Genomic DNA, 10,243 nt, shown 5'->3' on the forward strand with positions numbered 1-10,243 from the left:
GGGGGGGGGGGGCCCTCTGCTCCCCCGCACCCCCCCCCCAACACCGCCCTTTAATGGCCTCTTTTTGGGTAACTGACAGAACGCGGGCCCTTCGGGGAACCTCCGTCAGGACCCCTGCGGGCTCGGGGAGCCGGGGTCAACCCCGTCCCCAGGGGTTTTTGTTTAGCTGGTGCACGTTTCCCAAGTTCACTTTCATCTAGTTGGGGGCAACTGAGGGGCCCTTTGACATCTCTGCCTTAAATAACCTCAACATTAAAGTTTCAATAGCAGAATCCAGTCTATAATCACTAACTTTTAACCTTTTAAAACTTGGTTTTAAAACAACCAGGTAGCGTGTGAAATTACTTAACGAAGGAACAGTATCTGGGGCACACAAATATTCTCTGGGATCACTGAACCACGCAACTCCAGCTAACAACGATTTAAGTACCTGGAGAGGTGGGAATGTTTTCTTTTGGTCTTTGTATCTCTACCTAGGTTTAGCACAATGCCAGGTGAAGTATACATTTAATACCAAATTCTTTTAATTTTGACAGTTATCTGAAAATACTCAAAATGCCAGCATTTGGACATTAAAACAAAAAGCCCGAACTCACCTGCTAATACACAGTTTTCATCCAATGAAATTAATATGCAGTTCCTATCAGATACAGTTTTGAAGAATCCTGTGCCTTTCTATGGGTGCTCTACAAATGAAAGATACACACTATTCAGGCACAGATAGGACGATCCAGGATTCCAGCTCACCCGCATGGGAGACCACGGTCCAAACGGATTCGCTGCAAGCCTACACATTGTACCTGCCCTTTCAACTAGCCACAACGCAGCACATTGTACACACTCATTAAGCACCTACTGTGTGCCAGGCGCTGTGCTAAGCAAGCGCTATCGATGCAAGTACAAAGAAGGAAACAATCCTCTGCACAATTGTAAGGGCAGAGCCGACAAACACATACAAGTAGACACAGCATAAATAGAAATACACAATTATGGTTACCGGCAAGGGGAGGGCACTAGCAGTTGGGGCAATGTAGGAAGTCTTCATGCAGAAGATGCTGACTGAGTTCCTTGTTAAAGGAGGGAGATAATCCCAAACACTTGGGCCAGTCAGTGCAAAGACACAAAAGGGGGACTGGCATCCTGTGGGAGAAACAGAAAGGCCAGGCTGGCTCTATTTTGGAGTGTGGGAGGTGGAAGCAACATCCAAAAAGACAAAAAACCCCAAGATTATGGGCAGGTTATGTAGATTAATAAAACCTATTTTATCCTAGAGGCAAAAGGAAGCCACTGAGGAGTCACAAGGTCAGATCTCTGTTTAACTAAAGTATTTTGGCAGCATTATGCTGGATGGACTGGAGGGGCTGGTAAGACACTCGAAACTGAGAGACCTAAGGAGGCTGATGCAATAATCTAGGTGAGAGGTAATTAAGGTCTGAACTAACGAAGGGGAGCTGGAAGTGAGAGATGTGGACGAATAATGGATAAGATCTGACAACAGATTGGATATGTGAGTGAGGGAAAGTGAGCTTATGAAACTGGGAGACTGGAGGGTTGGTGGTATCTTTTGACAGAAAGAGAAGTTTGGAAAAGAGTTTTGTGGGGGTACAAACATAATGACTTCATATTGTGGACATCTGAGTTTAAGACGACTCTAGGACATTCAGTCTGAAACTACAATCAACAACTGATTATGTGGGGTTGAAGTTCAAAGGAGGAAACTGGAGTTGGATATGGAGTCGTTGGCATAGAAGATGGTGTCTCTACGCACAAAGATGTACACAGAAAAGCTTTATACGAGCAGTATGCCTTTAATAATGTTTAACTGATTAAAACCTATTATTTTTGTTTTTATGTTCATTTCAACAGCCCACAAGCATTTATTAAGCACTTACTATGAATAAGTCAGGCACTGTGATGAGGAACCAGGCATTGTGCTAAGTGCTAGGGATACAAAGTGAAGGAGGAAGGAAAAAAACGAGGTCCCTAATCTCAAGGAGATCACATTCTAATGGGGGAGACAACAGGAAAACAAGAACAAGGAAGACTGAAGGGTCCAGGCCTAGGGAACAGTCAGGGCAGACGTACATAAATACATGGAGTGTCTGGTGCTGTGAACTGTGATTTTATTTCATTTTAGCCATGTTTTAATTCTGGAAATATGTGGAACAATGAGACAGTATCTAACACCTTTTTTCAGACCTATCAGTAAAACAAATCCATCTTGATTGCTTAGACATAAAATCGTATTTTGAAGTCTGATGCTAAGGTTTTCTTTCCTTATTCCCTCAAATTTTAAATGAGGGACTCAGCATCAGTAGAAATCAGAACTGAATGGTCACAGATGTCCTCTTAAAAAAATAAGGACGATTTGTCTGTGTTCAAAACTGGCATGGATCTGAATATTTGTTTCATAGTTTCCCCCTCTCTTCCATGCCATATGTCTACATGAGGTGCAGAGGGCAAGATGCCTTCATTTTGAACCTAAATTGGAAAGGAAAAAAAAAAAAGGATGGGACTGGTTTGGGCATTAACTTATTCCTGCCCACACCCCATAAGTATGGGCTTGTTGACTGCCAAAATATTTTTAAGGTAGTGTGTAGATCTACATCCAAAATTTTCTAGACATTAATAAGTTAATTTTCTATGTAAGTTAGTGGAGGAAGCCTTGACCCAAGTCCTTAGTAACACCGTGACATTTAAAAAATGTATATCCCTAATTAAAATGTTTCTTGAATGAAACCTGAGTTGAAATAGGGCCATCTGAAAACCTTTTTATAACAGTAAAACAAAATAAAACAAAAAACCAAATACAATAGATCTCAGAACATTATGAAAATAGTTTTCCCAGACTAATTTTAATACTATTCTTATATGCATAAGCATAATGATAACTCTTTTGAAATTTGACTTCATTCTTTTTTGTCTTTAAAGAAATTTATATCTCTTAGGAGGGTGAAAATAACCTTAATTTTTTTTTAAACACATAACACCGAGATAGCAAGTGTCCTGAAGCCAATCCCATGTGATTCTGGCACTACAAGGTAGACAGCAGGTACCTGTAGAGGTTGGCTTTTTGTGCTGTTACGCATAATTGGGGGGGGGGGGGGGGTGTGTGTGTTATGAAATAGTCATTTACCCATTACTTATTAAACATCTATATATGTGCAGTAATTGCCCCTATAAAGAAGCAAATGTAAAAAAAATCCCTTTTCTATCGATGTTTTCTTAATAAAATCATAAGGAAGTTTGTTGCAGACAATGTATTTCTATTTGAACCTATATTTATGGTAATTTCATTTCATGATTTAACAATTTGTTAGCTATCTAAATAAATATTCAGGTGATGCCTGACTTTAAAGGATTTATGGAAATCCTAAGTAGAAAAATATGAAGTGCTTTTTTCATTTTTGTTTCTTTCTAAGATGACGCCTGAATATTCATCATTTCATATCTGGCACTCTAAACCTACCTTTAAAAAATTAAAATGCATATAAAAGTAAATATTAAGATGGCAGGCTCAAAGGGTTGACTACCAAAGAAGACACTTTTTAAAGTATCACGTTATTCATACAAATGAGCATTCCAAAAGAACATATTCAAACTATTTGAACTGCAATACTAAAGTGAATAAAGTAAACTAAGACAATTTCTTAAATTTGCTTTAAAATTAAGTTACACACTCACAAACTATTTTAAATGCCAGTATGAAAACCAATAATTTCAAATGAATATGAATTTTTAAGATACTGCCAATTTCCTTGAAGTAACAAGAGGGGTTTATAACTTTATTAATTTTCACTGATAGAAAATGGAATGGAATGGTATTCTGAGTAAGCCTCTAACAGAAAGGTTCTTAACCTTTCTTTATTATGGGCCTTTTAAAGCAGCCTTAGTGCCATTAGCGGACTTCACAAATCAAGGTTAGTTATAGGCTTGATTGTATGTATTGCAAATTATTATTACAAAGGAAAACAAATTATATTGAACTATAGTTACAAACATTATTTTTAAAACAAATTCATGGACCCAAGGATAAGAACTACTGCTCTAATACAATCAGGTTAAATGTTGAAAATATGAAAACCTTTCACTAGACATCATTTTGAACTTTAATGGCTTAGACTACTACCAGCATACACATTTTCATGTTTAATGAAACAAAACCTTCCACTGGATGCTATTGTGCATATGACAATGCAGAATACATATGTTAACATGATTTAGTTTGGGGTAAGGTAATATTGGTCATCATCAAACAAGCTGTTAAAATACTAGGGACTACCTAGTACCTAGTAAGTGCTAAAGAAAAATACTGGTCTTTGTGGCCCAAAGAGAAGGACTTTTCTCAAAATGCCCAAGGCCCAAACAACCAAAGTTTACTTTACAATTTTATCCAAGGAGGCAAATCCTCACCACAGAGAATTTTGAAACTCTAAGATCCCTTTGTTTTCTTTGGGTTTCCACCTCCTCTAGTCCCCATAAAATGTGGATTACGGTTTGCTTCACATAATAATTAACTCTGATTAGAGGTTTAGTCTATCCAAATCCTAACTAGGGAACAGAGGGGGTGGGGTGTGTGTGGGACAAAAAAACAAGAAAATGAGGGTAATTAAAAAGAAAACAGAAAGGCCCCTGGCAGCTAAAGAAATAAGTCAACTATACCTATTTTAAAAGCCTGAGATGATCAACTTGGTTTGAATTCCAAAATTTATTTAGATGGCAATCAGTTTTTATGCACATCCCTCCAGGGCCAATAATAAATATGCTTAATTTTTAAAAAATCACACTCATCATTTGCAGGATTAAAACCCTAGTAAGGGTCCCCACCCCCCATCCAAATATGCTTTACAGCACAGCGTCACACTCATGCCAGCCAAACTCCTGAATACAGCCAAAAGCAGATAAAAAAAATTTAACTGGGACAAGTTTAACAAAATAAAGAAAACTACAGCACAGATAATGCTAATTTGTAGTTTTCTAAGTCAATTAGAAAGGTTGAAGGGATTCATTTCTATTTGAGTTTGACAATACAACCTTAAATTAATTTCTAAGTAAGATTACAGAGAACAGAAGTTCTAATGCTAACGTTATAATGATCAAACTGTATAATGCTACGACTTTTTAATCCAGAGAGAAAATGTCATGCTTTAGAGGCACAGTCTTATCAATGTTTGCCCTTCATTTTGTTTTGCAGGGATTAATCAAGGCTAAAAGATAGGACTATGTTCTAACTTCTCCATTCCCAAACTGTACTTTAAGAATTAGTTTGAGACCTCTTTTCTGAAGAAAAACACCTATTCTTAGCCCGTAAAAAAAGAAACCTGAATTGCAACCACAACACACTATATAAACAAAATAACTATAGTTTTTAAGACTTTTTATTTTGAGACAGTCCCATCCATGGAAAATACGGTTATATGAATAATCTAATTACAAAATCTTTTGGGGGTGAAGATCCCTAAATTACTGAGGCCCAGAACTTAACATGCCCCATGCAGAACTCATGATCTGCACCCCCCCCCCCATCCATGGGTGTTCTAAACACCATTCTTTTAGGCACCCAATGCACAGCCTCAGGGTGCAATAATCCTCTTCTCCTTCACCCCTTATAGCCAATCAAAGTCCAGGTCTTGTCATTTTGTCTTCACAATCTTTCACATCCTGCTGTTCCCTTCTTTACCTTCAAGGCCACACACAGCCTAGGGTTAGGTCCTCATCAACTGCTGGTCAGTCTGTATGGCAGGAGCCTAACTGCCTGGGTTGGTTCTAATTGCCAAATCCCTTTGTCCACTCTCCCCTCTCCTTCTAAAGCACAGGTCAGGTGCCCTTACTCCTGGGGGTGGGGTTGGGGGGAGTGGGTCTCCATTCCCTCAAAGATAAAATATAAACTTGGCATTTAAAATTCTTCACTTCCTGGCTTCACACCCCCATCCTCCCCATTACATAAACATCTTTGTCTTTAGGTGGGCCCAGGACACCCAGACTGGCCTACTTTCTCTCCCTGAGGCAGGACATCCCATCTCCGACCTCAGGGCATTTGCCTAAATGCTCCCTTGGCATTCTAAGGGTAGGGATTTCTGGGTAGTCTCCCAGCACTATCTCTTCCAAGAGGCTATTCCTGAAAACTGCCTCCCTTCGACCAAATGGCCCACATTCATGTCCTGCTTAGATGTGCCTGTGTGTTATATAGGAGGTGAGTTGGTCTTTGCACTGGCCCAGTGCCTGCTGGGTTGAAACGGGGTGTTTCATAAATGTCTGCAGACTAAATTTCCCTGCAGCCCCAGCAATTCTTTTTCAAAAAGACAGTAACCCAACACAACTTTTGATTTTTATATAAGTTTGTTTTCACCTTAAAATAACTTCCATTTTATTTAAGTTCTATTTTTCATCCTCAATTAAGTGGGAAAGAACTAGCTGGCAACATGTAAGGGATAATCCAAGGCTGTTTTTTTTTAATGTTAGGCCCCACATCTTTTTCATGGTGGAAAGAGTTTAGAAGCTCTAAGCAGACTGAAAGAGCATTTCACATATCTGAGGCAAAACTATAGCCTTGTAGAGCAACTGACTTGTTTATCAACTGGAAAAGTATAAGTGCCACAAGGTGACTAACATTCTTACAAGGACACAGAACAGTAATTTATTTTGTTGGCAAGGGAATATTTTTGTATATCAGGGAAAAAACTACAGGAAAAGTAGTAGCATTACAGTCTCCCCTTGAGACTACAAGTAAAAATGTATCAACATTTGTTGCTATCATAGAAATAAGACACTTAGGGAGTAAATAGATGTTTTTTTTTTAAAGGCAGATTATCTGTACAGACAAAAAAGGAGGGTTAGTTTAATCTGAATTTTCATCTGAGAACTTATTTTGGAAAATGAGAAACTGGGGGCCCAGGCTATGAATATAACTTTTGAAAGAGAGAACACACAAAAATATGTTCTCTTGATAGTTTCATTTTCAGTTCAGGTTCATTTAAAGCAAAGATTCTCAAACCTTTTTTGTATCAGGGTGTCTTTATGATCTTAAAAATAAATGAGATTTGTTTAGTCGGGTTGGTTGTCTACAATATTTATAAGACATGCTAGAAATTAAAAATATTTTAATATTATTATGCAAATAGTTTTCCTCTGTCACACAAGGTAGGAATGGTGCAGGACATTTGAACATTTTATTCAAGGAAAAACTAAGTAGTGAGGCAGGATACTAAATCAGAGAGAAAGCCTAGGAGCTAGGAAGCTAGGGCTTCAGTATATCCTCTAAACACAGACTGTCGAGGTGACCCTGGGGAAGTCATTTAACCTCTGTCCTATACATAGCTCTCTCAGACTGTGGTGTTGGAAAAATGAAACAGATGATCTGCTTTGGTAGAGGGGCCCCCTTTTCTGGAAGCTCACTATACCAGTGAAACGACAGGTCCATTCCTTTACCTAAAAAGTATATATGAATGTAAAACAAAACATTTAATATGAAATGTACCGTGTTTCCCTGATAATAAGACCTATCCCGAAAATTAGCCCTCCCCTTACTGTGTAAGATTCCTCTAAAATAAGCCCTATTGAGATTGCTACTGTAGTGAAGGTGATCTCCTGCACTACACGCTACATTATGGTACCCTCTGTATGCACCGTCCCCCTCCCCCCGTGAAACGCACGCTGCACTCCAAGCTGCATCCAATCAGAGCTGCAGCAGTGAGAGCGTCATCCTGTTCTTCCCCAGTGATTTGCTTGCTGGCACCATTGAGAGCAGTGCCGCGGAGGAGAGCTGAGGCAGGACAACATAAGCCCTCCCCTGAAAATAAGCCCTCTGGTGTTTTTCTTTCCAAAAAAATTAATAAGACAGTGTCTTATTATCGGGGAAACACGGTATGTACATATATATATATACATGTGTTATAAGTATATATCATTAAACACAAATTAACAACCCTCATCAAAATAGGAATTATATCTGATCATTATTAAAAATAAATGTAAAAATTTGCCAAATGATTCACTTTTTAAAAGTTAATTGAGAAAGGTAAAGAAATATTTCATATGTTATAAGTAAAATGTTCATGTTGTTGCCTTCTCCAAGTCAAACCAAGTTTGCCCTCCAGACTGGAAACAATGGCATATGCTTGGGTGGAAAATTAGTTCAAGGCGATTAAAGAGTTTTCCTTTTTAAAAAATGTAAATATAAATACAATGTTGTAAGGAGTATAACTTTAACAAATGTGTCCAACTATGGTTACTTGTTGTATTTAAATGTGTTATACTTAAGAGCTGTCTCTAGAAGGCTTTTGACATTCTTTGGTGAAATAGAACAGTAATATATTGGCTATTTTTTTTTCATTTAGAGAAAACAAAAGTACAGAAATCAAAAGCATTTGAATGGGATTGCTTAAGAAATTTGTGAAGTCTGAATTCCCCAGCAATCTTAACGTTTTGAAATGTTGCTATTAATAATGCATTTTAAACCTGTTTCAGTTTTATATGTTAGAAGAAACTACAGTGTCTATGCTGAAAAAAATGCCTTTAAATAAATACTAATAATGCAGCAAGATGCCACACCCGGGTATGCACACAGACATACCCCCCCCACCCCCAATTCCTCATTGATTTTGACACCAGTTGGAAAGGTTTCATGTAAAGGCAGAGAGTTTTTTGTCCTAAGTTCAGAGTGTTTGATCTCTCTCTGTCTCTTACACTCACACACACGACCAAGATGATCATTATCATTATTATTTTGCTGAGCAACTATTAAGACGTGGAAGGAATGCAATGATGAAATTATAGCTGTGCTGAAGTATTTTAAACAAGATTCATAATTTAAAAAACCAAACAGCACTCCCCAACACTGAGCTAACTACTGTCAGTATACCTGCTTCACTAAAGTTTCAAGCTGACTGGCTGTGAAAATTTCCATCAACTCACTATAAACACTTTGGTAATTTTTCCAATATTAATTTAGCTGAATGACAGAATATTTCATCCTTGCACACCTGCTCCCAAACCCACTCCTCTGGCAAAACATTACTTTAAAAAGTGAAATTAGTAAAAAACTTTAGAAGCACCAATCCACAGCAAGCATTTAATAACTGCCTATGGAGTGCATGGGGCATCTTGCTAGGTGCTGAGTTTAGAGACGTATCTGCCACAGGCAGGGCCACAGATGTGGAGGTGGAAGGGACCTCTTGTCCAACTCTTACACATAATGAAGTTGAGGCTCGAGTGAAGTGATTTGCCCCAAGTCACAGAAATCGTGACTGTCGGAGGCAGGATTTGAACCCAGAACCCTCCGCCTGCAGAGACAGTGCCTTTCCGCGTCCTCTCGGGAATTCCGGACAAAAAACTAGCCCAGTCTCAGCTGCTGGGACATCTCGGCGCGCTCCCGCCTGCGCCGAAGTCCGTGACGCTTTGGAGGGAGCGGGATGGCTACCTCGGAAAAATAGCCGCTCGGACGCCTCAGACAAAGGCGGTCGCTCAAGGTCACGAGGGAGACAAAAGGGTTCTCTCTGCCCTCTCCAGGCCCCGCTGGGACCCCCCGGAGGCTCTCCGGAGTCTCCGCCGGGAGCGCCCCGGTAGAGACCAGCCCGGCCGGCTCACCGCCCGCGTCTGCGCTGGTCCGGGAGGGAGGGGGGGGCCCCGCAGCCCGCCTCCCAGCCCCCGGCCGCCCGCGTCCTATCCCGGTAGAGGAGCCTCCGGCGGCCAAGTGACGTGCCCAAGGTCACCTGCCCGCTCCGCTCCCCCGGGCCCCTGCGGCCCCGCCGCCCGCCTGCCTTTGTCTCCTGCCCGCGCCGACCATCGGGGCCCGAGAGCGCTCGGGAGCTCCGGGCCCGGGGGGTGTCGGGCGCGCGCCTCCCCGCCCGCTCCCGCCCCGAGCCCGGCCTCTGCTCCGGACGCCTCTCGGGCTAGCTCGGCGCGGCCTGCGGCCTGCGCGCGCTTCGCGGGGCCTTCCCGGCCGCCCCAGCTCCCCGCTCTCCGTCCCCGGCCTCGGCGGGCCCAGAGGCCTTCCGTCCGCCCCCATCCCCGGCCCCCCCCCGCCCCGGCCCGCGGGGGGGGGGGGCGCTGGAGGGGCTTGGTCGGGGCCTCGACGCCCACTTACCTGAGGAGGACGATGGCTCTGAGGAACACGCAGTCATCCCCGGCGATTCTCCAGGATCCTCCTTCCTGCCTCCCTCCCTCCGGGCCGCAGACGCTGCGACTTTCGTCACAGCCGCTCCGGCCTAACGTCACCGCGCACAGCGCGTCCGGGCTCGGTGTC

At 41.7% G+C, this 10,243-nt stretch overlaps 1 protein-coding gene across 2 annotated transcripts in view; it reads right to left on the reverse strand.

Moving 5' to 3' along the window:
* LOC138165240 (serine/arginine-rich splicing factor 11) overlaps positions 1-10,211 on the reverse strand; it is a 38,518-nt gene extending 28,307 nt beyond the window's left edge. Inside the window, exon 1 of one of the 2 annotated variants that reach the window (XM_069093361.1) lies at positions 10,085-10,211. The gene's annotated coding sequence lies outside the window, so the exon portion shown is untranslated. The remainder of the gene's footprint in view (positions 1-10,084) is intronic. The other variant, XM_069093362.1, reaches the window with a different exon arrangement.
* Between the last annotated feature and the right edge of the window lie 32 nt (positions 10,212-10,243).

Source organism: Petaurus breviceps, unplaced genomic scaffold (genome assembly GCF_028583685.1).
Source record: "Petaurus breviceps papuanus isolate PSGF00001 unplaced genomic scaffold, PetGlider_PUasm1.0 208, whole genome shotgun sequence".
In the NCBI taxonomy this organism is placed as follows: domain Eukaryota; kingdom Metazoa; phylum Chordata; class Mammalia; order Diprotodontia; family Petauridae; genus Petaurus; species Petaurus breviceps.